The sequence below is a fragment of the Urocitellus parryii genome, chromosome 8 (genome assembly GCF_045843805.1).
Source record: "Urocitellus parryii isolate mUroPar1 chromosome 8, mUroPar1.hap1, whole genome shotgun sequence".
Classification (NCBI taxonomy): domain Eukaryota; kingdom Metazoa; phylum Chordata; class Mammalia; order Rodentia; family Sciuridae; genus Urocitellus; species Urocitellus parryii.
Window position 1 is genome coordinate 10192826 of NC_135538.1, and position 25574 is coordinate 10218399.

Here is a 25574-nt window from a genome sequence, read left to right on the forward strand (position 1 = left end):
CCCAAACCCAGCAGCTGCTCTCTTCCTATGAAACTCTGGGAATTAAGGAGACTGCAAAGTCTAGGAACAAACAGTCCCACAGGAAGACCAGACCTAAGACCTCACTGTATGAGGTGTCCCTCTTGTTCCTCCTCCCCTGGGGGGCCTTTGTCCCCTACTATTCAGGGACAGAACAGGCTTCGTATGTGCATGCTCATGTTAATTTTTTCCCCGACTTTTGGAATGTGCTCATAACAAATGGGGAGTGAGGTTATAATAGAGAAGTCCTGGCCAATAAAAGATGTTCCTACTAGCCACCTCGGCTCACAGATGGGCAAAGGTGGAACCCAGGGAACAGCTAAGCCCCAAGAGCTGAAACACAAACGCCCTGCATTATGTTTCTGCAAACAGTTTGAGCTGGGGGTTGGGGAGAGTGGAAGGGAGAACTCTGCACATAATGCCCAATACCTATGGTCCACCGTCATCTGGATCAACACAGTGGTACCAGAAGAGGAAGAGGGGTTCATTCCCCTGTTCCTGGAAGGCTGAGCCTAATTACACCATACCAGATTGTACACTCTTAGAACTGGTGAGATTTCCAAGATCAGTTCAGCACAGTGCTTGTTAAGGTTAGGGCTAGGGAACCTGCAGTTTGGCCCACTAGTCACAATCCACTCTAATGATACTGTCATTGAATGGAAGTACTGGGGAGGGGCATGGAAGTCAAATGTGGAGATCAGCCCAAAGTCAGGGGAGAGGCAGTAGAGTAGGGAGCAGTGGACAAGACAGGAAGTCTGCACATGAGAAATGCACATGCCGTCTTCCTAGTTTTAAAAATGGAAATTTTAAGAATCTGTGTGGTTTTCATTAATTTAGAAACTACAGGTGGAGAATCCCTTATCGGAAAAGCTCATGACCAGAAGTGTTAAGTGATTGGGGAGTTCTTCATTTTTTAGGGTATCTGCATACACAATACTGGAAGAGTAACCCTGATCCAAAATCCAAATTGCAAAATGTTCCATAATCTGATATCATGTCATGGCTTAAAAAGTTTCGGATTTTGGAGCATTTGACTCCAGTTTGGGGGGTTTTTTGTTTGTTTGTTTTGTTTTGTTTTGTTTTGTTTTATTAGGGCTGCTCAACTTGACTAGAATATACAATGTTTACCAAAAGAGACATCATATACTCAAGGCAAAAGTGCAGGGGCAGGGAGTCCTTCATTTTGAATAATTTAGCACATAAATTTAACTTCTATGATGACTTATGATATTAGGTAATAGTTAAAACATGAGCTTAAGGTGGTATAAAGAAATAGTGCCTTGGATAAAATACTAACACCCCTGAAATATAAAAACATTTCAAAGAAATGTTTATGTACAAAGAGAAAAGAATTTAATTATTTCCCTTGAGAAAGATGACCTACAACTTATTTCATCAGGTAGAAAGAACCACATGTGCCAAATAGTCCCAAAAGATTGGTCAGGAAAAAACACAGGATGTTGACATTTTAAAATCATTGGTAGAAAGATACCTGGGGAGAAGCAGAATAGGAAGACAATTTGTTTATGTGGAATTTTTAACAAAGTGAACATTTCGCTTCCTTCAACCATCTCCTCTATTAACATTAACAAAACGATAAAATCAGGCATTCTAAAGTATGCATCTGAAAGTAAATAATCACAAAATCATAACTATCTCCTTCAAAACAATATATAATATTTTTATATGATCCATTCCAAACACTTTTGCAGTAGACTTTATAGAAATACAAAAGCCACTTAAGTGTTCTGCTACATTAACAGATGCAAAATAATTGATGGGGCCTACAATCCATGACCAATGAGATAACAAGGACAGAATATTTATTAGTACTGAAATTGGACTTTATTCTATTTCTACATTAGGAAAATGATTTTGTATTACAATTAGAAAGAAAATCAGATATCATAGAATATCCCACAATGATTTCACTTTCATAGATATGTTAAATTTAAAAGAAATACAGCACATTATTATAGAGAAATGTGATTTCTAATTATTCACTTGACATATTTTATTTCCTTTCAAACATGTTTCTTATAAGATCAGTGAAAATCTGTTCCAGCAGCAATCAGATGAAACAACACTGTGGTCAAGAGGAATTTTTCTGGGCTCAAGACATAGTATAAGAAATTGGGAGAGAACGGCACTATTTTCTGACCAGAGATGTTACCTTTAATACTTATAATCACCTAAAACCACAGCTATTTCTTTGTGCCAGACAAAAATGCCAATATTAGTAATCTGGTCATCTGGTGGTTCCTGAAACTCAAAACCTCTTTCCCATGTACTCCAGGAGCCATACTGGTGATAGCCCAATAAACCTAGAAACTTGCCCAGCCTCCCCACAGCAGAGTAGGGCCACCACACACAGTATCCGTACAGTACTCAGGACACACCCGCAGTCTGGGTCTGGGCAGTCCATCCTTACCCATCCTAATCCCCCTGACAGAAGGCCCACCTCCAGAAGCCCCTCCAGGTGGCTGCTTCACCTGCAGTCACCTTGGGGGGTCTACTCGGAAGTCACGCTGCTCAGGTGGTAGAGTTCTACATGGAACATAGGAGAACTGCCTTGAACCAACAAATCACATAACTGAGAACTCAATTTTCCATCAGGCTGTTCTGGAAAAGACCATGTTCTAATTCTTCTTTACCAAACTATTTAAAAGGAAAAAAAAAAAAAACTTAAATTATCATTAGAAGGGAAAGGGGAAGGGAGAATCAAAGGAGCTTAAAAATACCAAAGGTTAATTAGACCATTGGCTTTTTAACGTTTTGACTTGGAAGAAGCAACCTACTTTATACCACAACTATGAATGCACAGGACCCAGAGTCTGTTTCCTTAAACAGCTCAGAGCCCACCCTGAGGAGATGCAGAAATACACCCCCAGTACGACTTTATCGACTTTATCCCGGCCTTACTTTGTTCTCCAGCCTGATGCTACTACATACGACGTACTTATATTTTCTACTCTTCTATCAAATTCCTTCACTTTTAAAAACAAGTTACAACCTAATACATTATTTTCATGTTCTCTTTATGGACCACAATTGGCGGTTTAAAAGCATCATACTCAAGTAGGAGCTTGTGTTTGTTTACAGAGAATCTCAGGGACACTGTTCCAGTGATACTGTGGCATACATTAGTAAACCAGGCCCCAGAGCCTGCTTCCTCAAGTGCCACTCCCACAGCTGCCACTGCCAAACAACAGGATTCACTGCTGGTTCGAGCAGGTTGGCCAGCTGCAGCCGTCAGTCTGAAACACCACCACCTGAGAGAAGGCCACTCCAGCAAAACTGCCCCAGCCATCCTGGGGCAGGCAGCTGCAATGCCAGGAAGAAATCAAGAGCCCAAGCAAGAAAAGGTGAAGACAGAAGATGGAGGCGGTAAATAATCAGTACTGAGGTGGAAATAGGAAGAATGAGGTCATACACAGTGAGCAAGCAGCAAGTCCAAGGACTCAGAGCTGAGAAGGACAAATGGACCTCCAGAGGCCGAAGCAAGGAGGAAGAGATGGAAATAAATTTTTAAGAATTAAAAAGAGTGCAGGGCTGGGGATGTGGCTCAAGCGGTAGCGCGCTCGCCTGGCATGCGTGCAGCCCGGGTTCGATCCTCAGCACCACATACCAACAAAGATGTTGTGTCCGCCGAGAACTAAAAAATAAATATTAAAAATTCTCTCTCTCTCTCTCTCCTCTCTCACTCTCTCATTAAAAAAAAATAATAAATAAAAATAAAAGAGTGCAGAGAGAGCAATGACACCTTTCACTTTTCCATCCTGATCCACAAAAAAAGAAGAAAGCCTCATGGGAACTTCACCACCACCTGACACTGGGGAAGGGTGGAGGAGTCTGGGAATCCTGATCACCAAGCCTCTGCGTAACTACGAGGCTCTCTGGCCCTGAGTTCTTTGTCAGGTCCAGATGAATATGCTTTGAGAGAAGTAATTTGAAAAAATATTACAACTATTACCCAAAATTTTCATCAATGCTTCTAAGAATAAAAACGATTAATACTGAAAGCTTGAGAAAGACTGATGTAGGCAGAGAGCAACTGAGTACAGAGCTGTACATCTCATGAGGACAAGCTCCCTCCCAAAGGTTCCTTGACTAAGCGACTCACAGGGAGAAACAGCTGAGGAGATGCAGAAATGTAGCCCCAGGACAACTTTAACCCCGCCTTACTTTGTTCTCCAGCCTGATGCTTCAAGGTGAAAGCTGCTGGACCACAAAACAGTGAGATGTAGGGAGGTATAGGTTCTTTGTCTTGGGAATCCAAAGAATGAGACCCACGTGGAAGTAAGTGTAAAGCAACAAAGTTCATTCCTGAAGCAGAAAGGAAGAAGAACTCCCACAAGGGAGGGAGTCCCCAGTGGTCTGCCCTAGAAAATGGGTTGTTGCTATCTAGCAGTTTATATGGTGTCTCTTGAGGTGACCTTTAAAGCTACTGGTTAAACACTCTTAGGGAAGGGAGTTTCTACATGCAATCAGAATGAGGCACCAAGTGATCATGTGGCCCCCTGTCCAATCAGGATGTTGGTCACGTGCTGATCACGTGTTGTTCGCATGCTTGATCATGTGCTGCCTGGCTGATCTGCAATGGAGGTCCCTGCCCCGTCTTCCTATCATATTCTGGCTCCTTCTCTCAACAGCATAAAGCTAATCAGCTGATTCCTCTCCAGAAAGATCTGCTGCAGTAACTACCAGACACCTCTTTTTTTGTTGTTGATATCAGCTTCCTCCACTAAAAAATAGCACTTATGATAACAGGAATACTTTATACACTTTTTCATACTTTTTAAACTATACACAGATGATATCACTGAACCCTGTGCATTTTTAGAAAGAGGAATAGAATTAACTTCCATTCACAGAAGGAGAAAAAAAAAAAAAAAAACATGTTTAAGGGTATGTGCCCAGTTGGTGATGGCTCAGTGCGAGATTTCTGATCTCCTGATTGTAACCAGACTACTTACTGAAAGAAAAGACAGGGCAAGACTCTGGCAAACTTGGTATCTGTACCCAAGCTTTTTTCCCCCACATAGATTTCGAACACTTCTTCTACTATGATTATATCATGGGTACCGATTCAATGTTTTACTGCACAATGTTGAGTCACCAGAAGCACCCCTGGCCTTGTAAAGGTACAGAGTCCCTGCCTGCCAAGAAAACAAAAGCAGAAGACAGACACAATAACCCAAACTCAGAATCAGAAGTCTGTGAGCAGTAACACAGGCACACAGCAGAGAAAGAAACCAGCAAATTCTACTGAAGGAAATGGGGCACCAGATCCGAGAGCACTAGGCAATGATGTTCACGCCAGATATACTGGGCCTCAGCCTGGAGCACACGACTGTCCATCAGCAGAGGACAAAGAGGACTCTGTTGAGTAGCAGCAACCCTACTGGGGAAGAAGGTGATATAGAAGGGGACCTAGGACAGTTAAGGCCAGTATGAGGGAATGACAGAGGAGGATTCTAATTCCCAGAGACATGCTACACACACAACAGATGGGTAAAGAGAATATTGACTGTATGAATTGCTAACTCTGTAATACATCACAGGCACTGAGGTACCACCCAAATTCTAGTTAATTCTCGACAACTCAAATGTGGTTACTTAAGCCCATTAGGAATTTCTTATTATCAGAATATCTCCTTGCATTAGCCAAAGACACATCTCTGTCATGTTAACCAAAATAAACCATGGGCAAGGAGGTAAACATGCTATCCCACAAAATCAAACACCACATTCTAAAATCACAAGACAAATTTAAGGACTACCTGCCATTTGGAATTATTGACTTAACACTTCCATCCAACAGGGACATGTAGAACCATTGGTGCACCAATGTGCATCACTTAGACTACAATCCCAATGTGGATGTTGAAAGCAGTCAAGGCCTGAGGCATGGGAATCTGTGCAGTCCTCAGAACACTGAAAAGTGAACCCTGCAAAACTGAAGACCACACACCATATGGATGACGTTAAGAGAGAGAACCAGAACAATATTTTTTATGTGATGTTATACACAGATACACATGTACGGATATATATTTTTTAAAAGTATAAGCACAGACTATTGTCCAAAGCTTTAAAAAAATATAACTACTAAAATTATGAAACTTCCTCAAATATGCCAAAATTTGAATTATCCACCAAAATTTCAAATGCCATCTTCTAGACCACAATTTAGGTCCAGATAAGCAGCTCTACAGTTCCTCTAGTAGCATTCTGCAATTCCCCAAGTCAGCCTAGGATACATGAAATTAGCCTTCTAAGAGTCTATGTGTGGCCCACAGAGAGGCTGTTCCCAACCACAAAGTCCAGGCACGGAGGGAGGAGAGGAGAAAAGACAGTACACGTATGCACACAAGCAGGAATGCAGAGAGGGCTTGGGAGAGTGAGCACCCACTGAGCCACGCTGGCAAAGCTCTATAAACTCCTACAAGAAACACCCTTCTAATCCACTATCAAAGTAACAAGGCCAGCACATACTTCTAAACCCTCTCTTGGACAGAAATATGAGAAAATGACTAGGCAAATTATTTTCAACCATGGAAACTTAAAGTTTTTGTTTACTATACAAAATTAACAAATATGTCCTAAAATTTTAAAACTGCCATCCACCAAAAGCCATCAAATGTGTCTTTTCTTATGCAAAACTTACACAGTAAATTTTTAAAGAATTATAAACATTTCTTAATCTACATAGGGCATTATGTTCAACACTTTAACCACTATACCATGGGGTGAAGGTGTGCTCAGTGGTAAAGCATTTGCCAAATGTACATGAGGCCCTAGGTTCAATCCCTAGCACTGCAAAAATCTATATGTACATACACACTATTCCATCTTATCTAGTACCCTACAAATGCCAACACAATCACAGGATATTCCCCGCATTTTTCTTCCTCCTTCCATTACCAGAATTCTATTTTCTACCTCCTCCCTTCCTTTCTTTCTCCCTACTAATTAAAGGGTCATTCTCATTGTGAGATGCTTCTCTCCACCAGAAAAGATCTCTCTTCACCCTGGTTACTCTCTTTTTACTCCCAATCTCTCCCTCTATGTGACGTTAATCTGACCTCTCGTCCCCCTGACCCCACTATGCAGTTCAAACAGACTCTTAGGGAACATCTGGGATTGTGGAGGCCCCCAGTCCCCACAGGAACAGACTTCTGAAACCCAACACTGGAAGGGCCTCCTCCTCTGATTACAGTCTGCCATTCTGCCATCTGCCGCTTCAGAGAGTTTGAGATTTGGGTGGTTGTACAGTTTTTGCTTTACTTTTCTCTCCCCGTCATGAAAGAGCTAACTACATTTTTATGTGAAAGATCACTGATCTGGAAGACGAGAACACTAAGCACACGTGCTCATATACACACCCTTCTGCATGAGCAAACATGCATGCCGTACATTTATACGTCTCTCTGTATGTGTGCGTAAGCATTTAGTACGTTTATACACACCCTCTATATATACACACATGTAGAACATGTTTGTTTATACATACCCTCTGCATGAGCATGCGTGCATGTGGGTTTATATTTTAACTCCCATCAAGAGCTGATGTAATACTTTCTAAGAACAATAAGGCATAAACTCTGCTCCTAATCAGAAAAACTGCCCAATACTCTTAAAAATATAATTCTTAAGAGTTTGCAAAAGTGTTTAATATGATATGAAAAAGAATCCACTAGAATACCTCTTATAGTACTTGTTTTGAGGCAGCTGATTCCCCAAACACATTTTCTATTGCTATAATCTTTTAATATGCTCATCTATCTGGTTTTTACAGCAATTTGCAAGTGTGAAACAAATATACAATTCTCAGTGGGGGGAAAAGTGCAAAGACTTAATCTACTGTACTCTCATTTGCCAGTGTAGAGTTGTGGGGCACAGCCACAAAAGTGCTTACAAATTCCACTGATCTAATGAACAGATACAGTTTTCATAATTTTTATTGCTGTGTTCCACAGCTCAGTGATTGTCAGGCCAATGCCAATGTACAGGTTCCATCTGAGTGACATATGGCTGCAGTCAACCAGAGATGTTACAACATTAAACAATACAAGTAGACAGAACAAGAATACAAAATACCGAATTAGCCCTCACATAACCAGTTATGCTCATAACTGAACATCTGAGTGCTTTAGACGCAGTTTTTTGATTGCAGGTTCCTGACCCACAGCAATGTGGACAGTAGGACAGGGAGAGCGGGCAGGGGCTCCAGAATGTTGCCCTCAAATGTTACCTTTGTTAGATGGGATTGCCTCTTTATTGGACTCTTTCCTTACTCCCTTCCTGATAAAACAATATTATAGCCTATGAATCCCAGTGACTTGGGAAGCTAAGGCAGGAGGATCACAAGTTTGAGGCCGGCCTGGGCAACTTTTTGAGACAATGTCTTAAAAAAAAAAGACACAACACTGTGGGGTTGGAAGTGTAGCTGGGGAAGTCTCTGTGCTAGGCAACCCCTGGGTTCCATCCACCACCAAAACAAAATTTACAATCCTCCATTCTCCTCACTGAATGAGATAGTGATATAAAATCACAACCAAATGGTCAACCACTATGCAAACCATCATGTAATAATAAAATCTACCTCACCAATAAAAGTTTCCTGAAGTACACCCAGGCCAACTATTAAAGCTAGCAGCATGGCAAGCCAATCATCTGGATACTCAGACTTAACACCCTCCTGCGTTTGGGTAACCCCTCACATTCTGAGTCTAGGAAGAGGCAGACTCTGCTTCCCAATGGAAAAGGGGGCTCAAAAGGCAACCTTCCCAAAGCCCCTGGCAACCAGACCACTGGGAGAAGGCCCAGCCAATCAGATGCACTTGATCTTTGATTCATTGGCTAATAACACAAAGAACAAGTGAAGGAGGAATTTTCCCTGGCAATACACACAATACCCAGTTTCAGGTGTGTGTGCATGTTACCAGGATACCAGTAAGGGTGAGGAATGTGGAATGAGTTGTGGCATCACAGGCTGAGGGACAGTGGCAGGTGTCTTCTTTGTACTTGTGACCTGGTTTTGGCTTGATCTGCACAATGTGGTCTTCCTTGTTCCTGCCCTTCTCACTGATCCAACCTTTCAGCATTCCTGGCAATTCTCTGTGCTTCCCAATAACCTGTTGATATTTCTTTCTCTGCATACAGTAGCCAGACTCAGTTTTCATTGCTTACAACTAATAATTTTGGCTGATGAAGGCAGTTTCTCAAATGCTAGGAAGATAGTAGAGAAATGAAAGCACCGCGGAACCAAACAGGAGGCAGCACGTGATACTTGGCTGTCAGAGGCACAGCAAAGGGCAACCACTTGATCAAGAATGTAGAACAAACCTGAGCAAAGAATGAGATTTTCAGAAGATAATTTAGGTAACTAATCAAAGTCAAAGATAACAACAGTTAGGTGAGAAGGCCCAGAGGGCACAAGAACCCAGCTTTCAGAGTTGTACAGTTCTAATCCTTCACACTGAAGACACTAAGAAGGAGCACAAGTTCGGAAGGGACACATTCAGTAGCAACAAGTGCTTTCTATCTAGGGCAAACGCTGTCGATTGAAGTAGAAACTGAATGAATACAAAGGAGAGCCGGAAGTCAAGGAAAGCTGTGGGGAGAAAGGGCATCCAGAGCAAACAGGAGGAGGAAGGTGGGAACAGTGATTTCAGTTGGAGGGAAGAGTAACAAAAGTGAAGTGAACTAGCACATGGTGCCATTTTAGCTGCAGATATTTCAGTAACCCCGTGTCTCATTTCTCCTTAGGATGGAGGCTAGAAAGAGAAAGTAGAAAAGGAGGTCAGGAGTCAGTTCAGAGGTACCTCCATCAAATCTGGAAGGTATTTTACAACAGAATTCATTCACTAAAGAACTTTAAGAAGAAGAGTCACATCATGTTTATATTTTATTTTAGCAAGATTATCATGAAAGCACTATCAGAAAGAATAATCAAATAATAACTGTTTCTTACCCACCCAGGATTCCACAGAAACTTTGAGAATATTACTAATGAGCAGAAAAATACATCTATACACATACATAGAAATCTTAGTACTTAATTTCAAAGGATTCATAGCCTCCTGTGGTCCATGGACCTCAAAGTGAGAATAAGACACGGGTTGACAGGCTACAGCAATTGCCACACTAATGATGGCAATGACCTCCATCATGGCAAAGGCTACTGAAAAGGAAGAGAACATAAAATGTTTGGCTGAATCTTCTGGGTGTAGACAGTGAGGACAAACACCACGGATGACTTCCAGATTGGTAACTTACATGACTGACGCATGCCATGATTTTATGGGGGCAAATGACAGACCAGAGAAAGAAACACCAGTGGGACACCTGGAAGGCCACCAGCACATCCAAGTAGAGGGGCCCAGCTGGCAATCAGAAAGCAGAGTCTCCAGCTGAGCAAGACCAGCATCCAGGTAATCCCTGGAACTGGGATCAAAGAGCAGATGCTACAAAGGACATCCAGACATGTGAGAGGTCAAGGGGACAGGAACCAGGTTCTGTCCTCAGGGAAAAGTCAGGACTCGGGCTTGGACTGTAGCTCAGTGGCACAGTACTCGCCTACCATGTGTGAGGCACTGGGTTCGATCCTCAGCACCACATGAAAGTAAACAAAATAAAGGTATTCTGTCTATATACAACTACAAAAACATAAAAAATCAGGACTCAACCTGAAGTTCATAGGGCAAGAACAGGCGAGGCTGAAGAAACAGGACAGTGGGTTCAGGGTCAGTACACAACCATCATTTTACAAATATTAATACAAGTTTATTCTTTTATGCACATGATTTTTCTGCATAGTCATGTAAATGCTATCTACTCCAAAACGTAAAACCAGGACAAATTTAAGCAACTCTCTTCAGTGCCAAGCAGATACAATTAAAAAAAAAAAGAAAAAGAAAAGAAAAAAATCAGCGGTACTATCCAGAGATACAATTCTCAATCTTTTCAGAGACCCAAATTCAAGAAGACAGTGTAAACTTTGAAGATGCTTTTAAAATACTTATGCAACTTGGAATATTCTACAGTACACTTCAGTAACACTAAAATCTGGAATGGAATTTGCAATTTCAGGAAAGCAATTCTTTAACAGAAGTATTTAGCATGTTATATAAACATGTTATTCACAGAAATGTACAACATAGGGGATTTTCATCACATTTGCTACATTTGTTAGCCAAAATGTAGCACACTTGCAATCACCAACAGAGCTGCAGTAAAACCTCTATAATATTAAACAACAACAAAACATGGCAGTAAGCCATCCTTCTATTAAGAAAAAGAAAACAAAACATACTCCGTAAGTGCAGCTTTCTTTGTGACTTTTTTTCCCAAGGAACTCATTTTAAACAACAGCTTACTGGCAAAAGCATGATACTGTTTAAATCTGAGCAGAATCTGGCATCTTTGTGTAGAGAAGTTGCCAGGGAAAGAGACTATTATAATGCTAAAGTTCTATCATCCTCATGCTAAAATCAAGAGAATAAAATAAAATAACAAAACATTTAATCCAGAATACAATTCGCCTTTCATCATTGAGTATTAAAAGTGCAACTCATTTAGAATAACAGGGAAATTGTTCTATTCTTTCCTAGGAAACAAAATACAGATGGAGCAAAAGATAGACCAGATATTAGGAAAGCTTGCAATACTCCACTCAGGACTTTGTGAAGCTGTGAACCTGAACATCCTACACATACCCACAACCATTGCCTACGAAACAAAATTACTTTTCTTCCACATACTGGGTTTTCTGCTATATTACATACCACAGTACAATGGTGAAAGGCCAGTTAATGAAGGAATGAGGGAACAATGAATAAATGAATAGTTATTAGTCTCAAATGTTTATCTAGATATTACTCTGGATTTACATAAAGAGTGAATAGCCCTAATCCGAAAATCTGAATCCACAATGCTCCAACAGCTGAAACCTTTTGAACATAGATATGATGCCACAGGTGGAAAATTCCCCACCTGACCTATGTGACAGGCACAGTCAAGCACAGGTGCACTAAAAGAACTGTATAAGACTACCTTCCAGGGCTGGGGTTGTGGCTCAGTGGTAGAGTGCATGTGCGGGCCCCAGGTTTGATCCTCAGCACCACATAATAATAAATAAACAAAACAAAAGGTATTGTGTCCAACTACAGCTAAAAAATAAATATTTGAGGGGAAAAAAAGGCTTACCTTCCAGGCCATGAGTAGATGGTATGTATGTTATGCTGTATATAATGAGGTGACCCCCAAAAGCTCATGTGTGAGACAATGCAAGATAGAGGCGAAATGATTGGGTTGTGAGAGTCTTAGTAACCTAGACTGTGTACTAATCCCCTGATAGGGATTAACTGGGTGGGAACTGTAGGCAAGTAAGATGTGGCTAGAGGAGGTGCTCACTGGGGACATGACTTTGGGGTACATATCCCCACCCATCCACAGTGGTGCAGTCTGCCTGTTTCTCTCCCTCCCACCTCCCCTGCTTCCTGGTTGGTCAAGACCTGAGCTGCTTTCCTCTGCCAAGACATTCTGCCTCACCTCAGGCACGGAGCACTGGAGTTGGCCCTCTCTTCACTAAGACCTCTGAAACCTTGTATCCCAAAATAAACTTTTCATCCTCTAATTGTTCTTGTCGGGTCATTTAGTCACAGCAGCAAAAAAGCTGACTAAGATAGTATGTGCATGAACACAAATGAATTTTATATTTGCAAAATTTCAAAAAAAAGGGCTGGGATGTGGCTCAGTGGTTAAGAGCCCCTGGTTTCAATCCTCAGTACCAAAAAAAAAAAAAAAAAAATCCACAGAGTATTAAAACACTTCCAAAGGTCCCAAGCATTTTGAATAGTGAACAGTCAATCTTTATTCAAATAGGCAATTTAAGGGTGGTACTTCAAGAATATTGCAAATTTTAGCAGGTAAAGAAGATACTGAATGTCAATTAAATTCACATATTTATTTGATTAGCTACTATGGGCAGAGAATTCTGCATGCCACTACAATGAAGTCAAGTTGTTCCTGCTCTTCAGGGCATTCACAACTCAGCAGGCAACAGCCATAAGGAGATACTTAAAGCACTGCTACAGGAAGTACTTCCGGAAAGTGAGCCAAGCTTCCCAAAGGAAAATGCAGCTGAGCTTGAGAGTTTGGACCAAAGTTTCACCAGAGAGATGGGAAAAGAGATAAGGGAGTTCAAGCCACAAATAAGAGCACTGTAAAAGTGTGGGGCAGAATTCTGAGATGGCAATCTGTGTAAGAGGTATCATAAACAAGGACAGAAAGGAGCGACAGAGGTGCCGAGCATGGAAGAGGCCACACTGAAATGCGTACTGGAGGTCCGCTGTTTGATTTCAGTTTGGGAGAATGTATATACACCAGAGTACCATATATTTTTTATTTATCAAGCTATGGGCAGGAGAGATGAAATGCACCGACTCTCGCCAACTTACTACATAGAGTAAGTGGTCCCCACAGCCCAAACCCAGTGAGTCAGCCAGTCAGAAAGGGAATCAGAAGTAGAGGCCAGAGCCCCACTCTCATACATTAAAATGACCTGAACTTGAGAAAGTCATCAGTACAGGAAAAGAGGGAAAAATCAAACAGGACTCTGCATTGCCCTGAATTGGGTTCCATTAAGAACCCTAGTTATCACGGGAGCCCCAGTGTATCACAGGCCAGGAGGATGAAGGATTAGATGTTTCTGCAGAGGCTCTGGACATCTGAGGAAGCGGTCCGCAGGTAGCTGGCAAAGCAAGCCTGAGGCTGAAGGACCACTGGGGCCAGAGATCCAGAAGCCCCCAAAGTTATCAAATGCCTGGATTGTTAAAAATTGGCCAAGAATGATGAAGACAGGCCTGTCCTTCAGGAGACAATAAGGCAAACCACATCTAAGCAAAGACAACTCCTCTGAGTGCTGAAAGAGTTGCAGTACAGCTCTGCACGGTCCTGCTGCACTTACTGAGGGATCTGCACCATGCATTGCAACTCCGATGTGCAAACTCTTAGGAAGACAGACCACACAAAGCAGATCACCTGTGTATCCTAATATACTGTGCGGGATCTTCAGGAAAGCATATGCATATTCCCACCTATCCCGAGAATCACCATTTCTCCCCTTCAGAAATCAATCACTGATTTTACATCAAAGTTTACAAAAATATTATTCACACCTAAATATTTTTAAAGTTTAATGTAATAAAAGACTTGCATTAGTTGCTCTCTCCTGAAAGCATGACAACAACTTCTAGGAAGAATGTTTTTTGTTGTTGTTGGGGGAAAGGGGTGCTAAGAATTGAACTCAGGGGTGCTTTAACCACTGAGCACATCACAGCCCTCCTTTACACTTTACTTGGAGACAGGGTCTGGCTGAGTTGCTAAGTGCCTCGCTAACCTACTGAGGCTGGCTCTGAACTCACGATCCTTCTGCCTCAGCCTCCAGAGTTGCTGGGATTACAGGCGTGTGCCACTGCACCCAGAACTTACAAAATGTCAGTATCTTGAGTTGAACTACTACACAATTAATGATAGAAATTGTACCTGGTGGACTAACCCAGAACTCTCCAGTCATTAAGTAACAGGTTAGCTTTATGTGGATATCAAAACTTGTGTCCGGCCCAACTTCCTGAACCCTAAGAGCCTTCTACCTGCCAGGCATCATGCAAGTGCCTGGGACAGACATATGAAAATGCTCCCCAGCTCCGGTGAACTTATAGGCAAATAGGAAAAGGAAGAAACACAGGAAATGGCCTGTCCACATGGTCCACAGGTAGAGGCTTGGCCTACAAGTAGCTAAGGAAAAAAATGGCAAGAAGACAAAGGAGAACAGAAGAAGGCTTCAGCACGTGTACCTGCACAGTGACCTCTGCAACCCCCAGCAGAAAATCCACTGTTCACAGAAGTGAGACAACACAGACACGCTACTCATACACAGGGTAGCTGTCACACACTCTCTCGAAGACTTAGAGCAAGTAAGAATATGTAAGAAGGAGATACTCTCTAACAAGAATATTTCTTTCCCTGTGGCATCTACAAATTCGTAAGAGTAGGACAAAAGAGTGACCAGGATCAACAGTGCTGGAGGCAGGCAGACAGGGTTCTGTCTTGGTTCTGTTATTTACTACAGGGCCCTGAGCAACTTAGTCACTCCAAGAAAGCTCAGGTCCCCATTTTAGGCCTTCTCCACTACTACACATAGAATATTCAAAAGGATTTTCCAAGAGATCTCTTTCCATTCTGTCGAGGACTATTTGTTATACTGTGTAATGCCTAAATCACCAAGACCATTCAGTGGGGTTCATACTGCCCTCGTTTAACAAGTATTCATCATCTGCTACCTGTCAGGCCCTGACCTAGCACCTAGGTGCTGGATATGAGAGATGAATAAGCTGTGGTAGCACTGATCCAAAAATGTCACTTTCTATATCAGAAATTAACCCCTTACTTAGAGGGCACAAACACAGACCCACAGTGCCCGGGCTGCACAATGACCAAGAACTGTCTGTGTCTCCCACCAAGGGGTAGTGGTTCCAGATAACAAAAATGAATGGGAAAAATAATTCATATTGCAAAACTTACTGAGGTAGAGCTGTTTTTGACACAAACCTAGAAAATTTAAATGTCTTTGATATTAGAAAACAAAAATGAAGGGGCTGGGGCTGGGGCTCAGTGGTAGAGCACTCGCCTGGCACATGAGAGGCCCTGGCTTCGTCCTCAGCACCTCATCAAATAAAATATGGTGTCCACTCTAACTAAAACATATATTTTTAAAAAAATGCTAAATAATTAAAAGAAAATAAGAATGAAAACACCGGCGCTGGGAGGTGGCTCAAGCGGTAGCGCGCTCGCCTGGCATGCGTGCGGCCCGGGTTCGATCCTCAGCACCACATACCAACAAAGATGTTGTGTCCGCCGAGAACTGAAAAATAAATATTAAAAATTCTCTCTCTCTCTCTCTCTCTCTCTCTCTCTCTCTCTCTCTCTCAAAAAAAAAAGAAAGAATGAAAACACCAAATATAAAACATACACCAAGTTTACGATGATAATTTGTGAGCTGTTTTTAGGGCATTTTGTGGAAAAAGAATCATTACAAAATACTGCTACAAGATAACAAGCGGCTCAGTAAAATTCTCTAATTCTAATTGAGTCTTAAGTCCAATGCAACCTTTTTTAAAAAAATTTAAACATATAATTATGTTCAAAAAAATAATTAGTAGCTCTTTTATCTATGGTATATATATATATATTACCATTTTGAAGTATTGCTTTATAAGTATTTCTATTTCCTGGCAAATCCAGAATCCACATTTTTTTTCCCACCAGTTCTACATTACCCACAGATTCGGTCTTTGACAAGACCTAATGTAAAGCAAGCTCTTCAAAATACAGCCACCAGTGTACAGGAAAAAATTTTAAGCTACATATAAAAAAGATAATGAATGAAATCTAACCTAAATGATTTGTTAAGTGGCAAACACATCTGTTCTGTGTTATGCTAAACCCTGAAGCAAGGGCATTTTAGGTATCCGGGGCCTCTGGCATCAGGTTGGATGCTCTGTGTTCAGGGTCACACAGGGTCTTGCTATAAACAGCCATCAAAACGCTCCTGCCAGAATCCCGCCACCCATGCCAGCCAGGGTGGGCCAAGAACGGGACTAGCTAGGATCTGGGGAGGCCGGAAGCTCTCCCGGCTTCCACTGCTGTCACCCAACAGAAGGCAGCAGCGACTACCTGTGCAAGCAAGGCCACGGCAGAGAGGGTGCTCTTGCCACCAGCTTTCCTACTTTTCAAAGACACTGTAACCTAAGGTGTTACAGAGCTGGGCCCGTGAGAGGGGACAGAGCAATCCAGCAGAATCCTGAACAGGATGAGGGCTCCCTGGGAAAGGCAGACAGCAGCACCTTAGCCCATGCCCTCCCCCTGCCTCAGCCCCACTGCTGGCAGTGGGGTGGGGACCAGTGACCAGGGAATAGCAATTCCTTGTAATTATCCACTGCCTATCATGTCACTATGAACATTAAAATGTTATTGGCAATGATATTCTTAAATATTTTTAAGTACATATTTTCTGCATGTTGTCTCAAGTTGTGAAGTATGATTTTACTACTAGCTCTAAGAACCAATTTTCTCCCCTAGGAAGACATCATTTCTTTTCTTAAAGACTCTCAATGGGCATATAAAATTTGGTATATAGAAATTTACTTTATAGCTCACTTAGACAATTCATCTCTTCACACATTATCCAACATCTGTATGAATTCTTGGTGGCCTTCCACCTGCGTGGCTGCAAGTCTACTAAATTAGTACAAAGAAAAATGGCATAAAACTAGGACTTTGCATATCCCGACCCCTTAGAAGAGTTAATAGAGGTCACTGAGACTCCCCTAATTCCCTGTTTTCAAGTAAATCAAATTTGTGAAAACTAACAACTTACAAATTCATTAGCCTGAGTATAGAATGTTGCCAATACTTTCAACAGATATAGTCATCAATGTTTACCTTCAAATTACATAGATTTTTTTTCATCCAAAAATCTAGGTACGAATTTCATATTAAAAGACTATGATTCACTTTTCACAGCCAGATGCTGAGAAAATAGAAGATAAACAAACTTATTTCAATACATCCAGCCTATGAAAGACAAAAAATATTAGTCTCTTGTTTCTAGTAGAACTATCGATAGGAAAAATAGCTAAAACTATTAAACCTGTGAATATGGCCAATTCTAACACAAATTTGAAAACATACTTCCAAACCTTTCCATTCATTTTGAAAACATACATATACACTGGATATAGAGCACACCAATTAAAATGAAATCATAAGTTTCAACAAATAACATAGATAATTTAATGCATTAGAGATAGAAGACTGAATTCATTTCTTAATCAGAAAATTTCTACAAAACAAATGTCTCCTTTGAATCACTTCTAACCACAAAATTAGATACCCCCAAAATCACTAATGCTACTCTATTACCTCTTTTATATTAATCTTGTGGAATGCTTCTTCAAAATCTTTCAATTTCACAGTGATAAAATAGAAAATACCACAAGAATCATTAACCCATTATATCCCAAGTTTTCAATTCTGTGACTATTTCAATAAAATTAATATAAGTATATTAAAATAGATTGAATATCAAAATTTAGAGTTTATATTATTTTGGATATCAAAATTTAGAGTTTATATTATATTGTTACTATTATTATAATCACATTGTATGCTATAATGATTATATTACACATTGCATCAATATTTAAGTTTTTATAGGTGTTCCACATCTGGGACAAAGGGATGAATGAGTTAAAAGTTAACAATTGTCTCTAAATCCTATTTCTAAAGAGCCAATATTTAGTTTTGAGTGGTTTTGTTATGAACCACTAATTTATGGTCTTATTTCATTTTGTCTTATGTTATAGTATGAATGTTTGTGTTCCTTCAAAATTCCTATGCTGGCATCCAGCCATTCAAGGTGAGGGCAAGAGGGGGCGGGGTCTTTGTGACATTGTTAAGCAATGAGAGCAAAGCCTTCCAAATGGGATCATTGTGCTGAGGGCCCAGCTGTTCCCCTCCTCCCATGTGAGGATACACTGCCTATGAAGCAGGGACTGGTCCCTCACCTGACAATGATCTCTGATGCCCAGCCTCCAGAACTGTGAGAAATAAATTTGTTATTTTATTTACTACTGGGTCTACAGTATTTTTGTTACAGCAGCCCAAATGAACTAAGCTAAACCCTTTCAGAATTTGTTTTCTGAAGCTATTTCTTCATCAAACCAGGTATAGATCCTTAATATTTGTCCTAAGTTATCATGATATAATAAAAACACACCAAAATAATTTTCTCAATTCTCTCTCTAAAGAGAAATAATAATGAATGAGCACATTCTTTTTTTAAGTTACTCTTTACTTAAACAGTCCAACAAATGGTAAAAACCATGTGGAAAAGTGATCCAAAGTAATAAGTCAGATATTTATACATGTCTTGGTGTTGACTCGAGGATTCACCTGGCAGCTTACCGTCAGGTTTTCTCTCAGAGACACAGCATTACCAGGACACAGACCTCGATGGTGATGAAGACCACCAATGACCATAAGGCATGGTGACACCTGCGATCCACAGCAGCAACTGTGGCCATAACGTGAATGATTCATTGCTACTACCATAATGACTCATTTTGGACAATAAATTGATTCTGAAAAAGATTTACTTTTTCCATCTTTTTATAAAAGCTTATTTGATCTGTAGAGGGCTTATGTCTTGGGCTCAATGAACTGAGTGGGATTTCAAGGGGAGGGTTACAAAGAGAAGTCTGAGACCTGCAGACTACTTTTGAGAAGAAAGGCTGTTTTCAAGAAGTCATATCAAAAGTAGGTCCTTTTTCTTATGCTTAATCTGTACACCAAAGTTGTCATCAGAGTGTGCAGTAAATGACAGAAGAAGACATTCAGAAAGTCTGAAGGAAAAATAAAAGTATTCCCAAAACATTATTTTAAAACTTAAAAACAACACATTCAGAGACTGTTCACATCTATCCAAAATAAAGAAAGTAAAAATCAGATAATATTTCTGATATTGACAATACTCAAGTACTTTCTGGTATATTCAGTTCAAAAACCAAACATTGCATTGAAACAGCTAGACCAGCTTTCCACAAGCAGCAGTATGCTCCTAGCCTGCACTCGTCAGCTCAGCACGTGCACATTCCCAGCAAGCACTGCCAGCTTCTCCCACCGGCTCCCAGGAGGCACCCTCCAGCTGACACTGCTGGCCCACCCTGAGGCTACACCTTCCACGCCTACCAATTCCCCAGCCTTTTCCAGGAAGGCGTTTCGGGCCACCTTCAAACTTAAGCTTTTATATCTAGCAAGGTAATTTCTTTGTTGCTAAACTTCAGCAGGTCCAGGAATGCCACTGTACACCAAAGTTGTCATCAGAGTGTGCAGTAAATGACAGAAGAAGAGGAACCCAGAGGACTCTCCAGCACATGCTGCAGAAGTGCCACCACACAATGGCTGGGAGCACCTGAAGGAGGGAGTTAGATAGAGCATGTAAAACAGCCAGCACACTGCCTGCCGGGGGTGACAGCAGGAGAAGGCCAGCAGAATGCCTGTCGGGTCACTCAGTCACGCACACACACGGACATGTGTGTACTCCATGAGTGTAAAGGAAAACACACCTGAAACAAACAGCATTGTGACAAACTGGCATACCAGGCGGTGTTAAATGAAGTATTCACATACAAGACAGACTGCCGTCACAAGTAGTATAAACCACTCCCAAGAGACCGCAGTGTAGACAGTTCCTTATGGCTGCTAATGACATTTTAAAGTCTGTGAATATCCTGTTTATGTAATCAGACAGAGGATAACCGACAGTTATGTACATATTCTCATAAATTACAAAGTATAAAGTAGCACACAACATCAGTGGGACCTCTGAATGTAAAAGTAGCCAATTTGTTTTAATTGTATTTAACAAAACTAAAGAAAGATGTCTGTATACAGTCAATGCTTGCGTCTAGTATCAGTCCCTCCCCAAAACAAAAGCAACAGTACAACTTGCTTTTTGTTGGCCTGCTTTTTGTTTGTTTTTATAAAAACAAACCCATAAGAACAACAATGACAGAAATTTGGAAACTACAAACGAATGAACGAACAGTAGCAACTAACTTAGCCACCAAAAAGGGCTAGGGGCCAGGTGGAATCCTTGAGAGGCTCAGTACTTGGCAGCACCAGATACAACTGAGGGCAGACTGGGGTCCATGGGGTGTGTGTGCTAGGGGCTGCTGAGCAGAGGAGCTCTTGCCTAAAACTAGGAGGACCACGTGGACTAGGAAGTAGCCTCTCTCTGTTATGACCAGTTCTTCTTCCTCCATCCTAGCAGAAGCCTGGAAATTTACTCCCTGCCAAAGGGAGAAGCAGAGGTTCTCTGGAACCACAACAATGGAGTCTACTGGGCGTTGAGACCCCATGGGCAACAACCTGCCAACGGTCCTCCTCCTGTGTTCAATCCCTGCCCAACAGCATGAAAGTAAATACAGACTGGGGTGGGAGTGTCCCCCAGCTCCCCTAAGAAGCCCACCAGGAATCCACATGAGATCCAATTTCAGCAAGCCCTCCCACAGGGACTCAGACAACCAGGGATTTCTGGTAGCTCAGGAAAGCCTTAAACACAAACACAGACCAAACAAAAAGGGCAAAGTAGAAGAGAATACAATCATGAATATATCAAAGAGACATGAGAAAATGACCTGCCCTGAAATAAGGACAGGATTCTATTAAAACAAAGAATTAAGAAAAGGAAAAAGGAGGAAGGTGAAAGGGAAGAAGGAAAGAGGGGGAAGTCTGAGAAGACCAGAAAGCTCTTAGAAATAAAATAGAATACCAGAACTGAAGAATTCCTTGAGAAAAGGGGACAAGAAGACATGGAAGATAGCAGAAAAGATGATAAGCTCCAAGCCCTAGCTACTTGGGAAGTTGAGGCAGAGGATCACTTGAACCCAGGAGTTCAAGGCCAACCTGGCAACAAAGGGGGAACCCCAAAGTCCAGAACATCAGTTAAGGAAGAGTTCTAGAAAGAGTGCTGAGTAAGAATGAAGTGGGAGGGAAGATAATCAAGAGAGTTTTTGTGACTACAAGAGTAAGTGCACAGGGCAACGGAGAAAAGTAGGCTAAGACGGAAGGCAAGGGCACTGGGGGAAGGCGACATCAGGAAGTGGGAAGGGAGGGCAAGGAAACAGGTCACATGCAAAGGGCCAGGAGGCAAAAGTAAGAAGAGCTTCAGACGTCATGGTGGCATATAGCAGAGTCCACTTTGATATAATATAGAAGAATCTGGAGGAAAATTATTGCCAAAATTGTATTCCCAATCTGTAAGTCATGTATAAAAGGCATTTTCAGATGTGCAAGACCTGAGGGAGTTTTACTTCCTGTACCATTTCTGAGAAAACTATTGGAGGATGGTCTGCAACCAAAACAAGGACACAGAACACAGGAAACCAAACACCCAACTCAGAAAACTGACAGAGGTAGATTTTAGAATGACAGTAAATGGAGAACCAAGGATAAAATCTGTGCTTCAGATAGAGAAGGTACCAGAGAGACTGCAGAAAGCCAGGATGCTCTAGGAGAGAGGCCTCTAGAATATAGAATTTATAACATACCCAGTGGATCTAAATATCTCACAAGGAGAGATGGGCAGTTATCACTCCCATGCGAAAAGGTTCTAAAGTAGGATGAGCGATAAGTGTATATAGGAAGCTGAAGGAAAAAAAGACCATTGCTTATTACAAGAAAAGCAAAGAGCTGTGTAGGAAAATAATAATTAGCTACATGGATTAATGTCTTCCCAGTCTCAACTATGTAAACATAACTGTGATCAAATTGAAATTATAGCACATCTGGAGGAAAAGAGGGTAAGAAGAGTCAAAGCTTGCAGTGCAGGCAGGGTGGGAAGGAGTGCCAAGCCACCTTCCTCCACAGCGGAAAGCGACGGAAAATGCCTAGCACTGGACACGGCATCGCAAGGATGTGGCTCACAACACGAAAAGGGACTGGAGGAAGCAGCTAGAAGAATTCAACATGGCTCCTGTAGGAAAAGATTAGTTTTAAGAAAATCCAAAACTAGTTTTCCTAAGCCATTTGTAGCCTGCTGTGTGCTTCAAACACAATTTTTCCACTCTCTAGTCTAAGAAAAAAGGAAAGAAAATAAATCACCTGTTAGAGGTTGCACACTGTTTTTAAGATACTTCAAAGAACAATTTCTTTTTGTTAAATTGGTTCTTTTTAGTTATACATTAGAGTCTATTTTGATATAATTGCACAAGTATGGAATATATCTTATTCTAATTAGGATCAAAAGATAATTTCAAGATGACGGTATTCCCTCATCTGGAAACAAGGAATGTTTGAGCTGGAAAGGAAGGACCCCAAGTAACTGTCATCTCTCCTCCCCTCTCATCCAGTTTTATAGCTAAATTCTGCGCAACCTAACTGCTCAGGAGAAGTGTGAGATGTCATGAAGAGAAAAATGCACCTGCCAGCCATCCAACAGTCAAACACACGTTTTGGCAATTACAGTATTGATTAGAAAACAGAACTGGAAGATCCATTTTCCAGGGTTCTACTTCTTGTTTTGTTCTTTTGGTAAGTCACTTAATATTTTAACTCCTTGAATTTCCCCATCTGCAAAACAGAAATACAACTCTCCTGTATTTCACATAACATTTATGAGAATGGAGTATATAGGCTGCTCTAAGATTCTTAAAAGAAAAAAAATTTTAAATACTCTTCCCTTTACTCTCAAGGACAGGTACTTGTCACTTACAATGGGTTTACATCCCAATAAGCCCACTGTCAGTTGAAAATGTGTAAGTCAAAAATGCGCTTTAGCGGGTGGGGCTGAGGCTCAGTGGTGGAGCGCTTGCCTCGCATGCACGCGTAGGGCACTGGCTTCATTCCTAGGCACCACAGAAAAATGGATGAATAAATGAAGATATTGTGTCCATCTAAAACTAAAAACATATATATATATATATATATATATATATATATATATATATTTTTTTTTTTTTTTAAATGCACTTAGTAATACCAAATCACGGCTTAAACCAGCCTACTTTAACCATGCTCAGAACACTTGAATTTGCCTACGGTAGGGCCAAGTCCTCTAATACAAAACCTATTTTACAACAAAGTGTTAAATAATTCATGTAATGTACTGAACACTGTACTCAAGTGAAAAACAAAATAGTAAACTGCACAGGTTTTCACTTTACAATAAAGTAGAAAAATCACTCATCAAACCATAAGTCAGGAACCAACTGTATACACAACTAACAATTTCAAACTCAATATATCCAAAATCAAACTCATCATCCTCATCCCCAAAACTATATTCAAACTCTTGGTTAAGGCACCCACAATCTTCATTTCCATGCAAACCAGAAATCTGGAGTCAGGCAAGACCATGACAATACAGCACTCCTCCTCCTCCTCCTCCCGCTTCTTACCCAAATACAATCACCTCCATGTCCTGCTCAATTCACCTTCACAGCAGATTTAAAGCCACCCCTTTCCTTCCTAACCCAACTTCCTACCCACTCTACTGACCCCACTGGGGTCCTACCATATTCAGGTTTTTGTGTGCCTAGACTCAGAACAGACCTTCCTATCTCCAGGTTCTTTCCCTTTAAGTCCTTCTCACTCCCACAAGCCACAGTACAAAAATGACCTATCTAGAAGGCTCGTTTCAAGCCTTCTTAGTTAGAACTGAAAAAAGGGCCTTAACTGCTTACAGCGTCAGGTCAGGCTTCCCAGTAGGACTTCACAGCTCTCCATGACCTGGCACCTCCTCCAGTATCATCTCCCATGCCACGGAGGGCAGGTTCCTCTGCCACTGGCAGCTGGCTGACACCACACCCCCCACGCTGTTTTTTTCTGTCCCCCTTCTTTTCAATGACTCATCAAAAACTCGGCTCTTCATCTGTACTAAGCCTTCACCCACTCACCTGTCTCCTCACAGGACTTTTCCTGGACAGCAGAAAAGTCACTGGGTCCTAAGCACAGTGCCAGAGTCCAGCACCAGGTGAACAAGGAGCAGGCAATCGGGATCAGGAAATACTCCCTGATCTCACAGCACAGAAGTGTGTGTCACAGACCAGTCTACATTCACTGCCTCCTTCTCCTTTCCTCATTCACCCCTTAAACCACTGCAACCTGGCTCTTATTATCCAATCAGTGGGAGGCCTCCCTGACCATCCCTTCACCCTGACCCTGCTGGCCCCCTCCTCCTTTGGAGCAGCCACGGCCATCTTTCCTGGCCTTCCTGTCACTGCCCTCTTGAGAACACAGTTTCCACTCCTTGCCATACATCCCACAAGCACTGGGAGGCACGCTGTCCCAGCCTCCTCTTGGGACAGTGCGCACACACCCTCTCCTACAGCTTCTACCGGGAGCCTCCAATGATCCCTTTCAACCCTGGTTCCACAGGTTCCAGGACCCACCCAAGACCAGTTAACAGAAGATCTCTAAAGATGGGGTTCACTCCAGATAAACTCCCCAAATGATTCTAAGGGTATGCACAGCTCAGAACCACTGAGCCACACGCTTACTTTCTACCTTCAACATCCACAACTCATTGGACCCAAATTCCCAAGTACCCACGGCCCACCTCCATTCCCTGAGGGCTTGCCCCACGAAACCAAATGTGTCCGAAAGTCAAGAGCAGGAGCACACACCTGTAATCACAGAGACTCCATAGGCGCAGGCAGAAAGATCACAAGTTCAAGGTCAGCCTGGACAACAACAAGACCCTGTCTCAAAACTTAAAAAAATAAAAAAAGCTGGGGATGTTGTTCAGTGGCAGAGCACAGCAGGATTCAACATGCATTAACACACACACACACACACACAAAGTGGATTCATGCTCTGCTTCCTGCTCGGGATTCCTTTAACTCTCTACTCGATCTACCCAGCTGCCCAGGTTACACACTGGAGAGTCATCTCAGAGCCCTCCGCTGCCTACTTTCTCCTCAGTT

General features: G+C 41.7%; 1 protein-coding gene and 1 pseudogene across 5 annotated transcripts in view; one reads left to right on the plus strand and one right to left on the minus strand.

Annotated features, from left to right (window-relative positions):
• The window catches only part of Arid1b (AT-rich interaction domain 1B), a 397185-nt gene that overhangs the window by 295877 nt on the left and 75734 nt on the right, over nt 1-25574 (minus strand). The window lies entirely within an intron of this gene.
• Nucleotides 1-25574, plus strand: part of LOC113186384 (ferritin heavy chain pseudogene) — a 31647-nt pseudogene that overhangs the window by 5151 nt on the left and 922 nt on the right.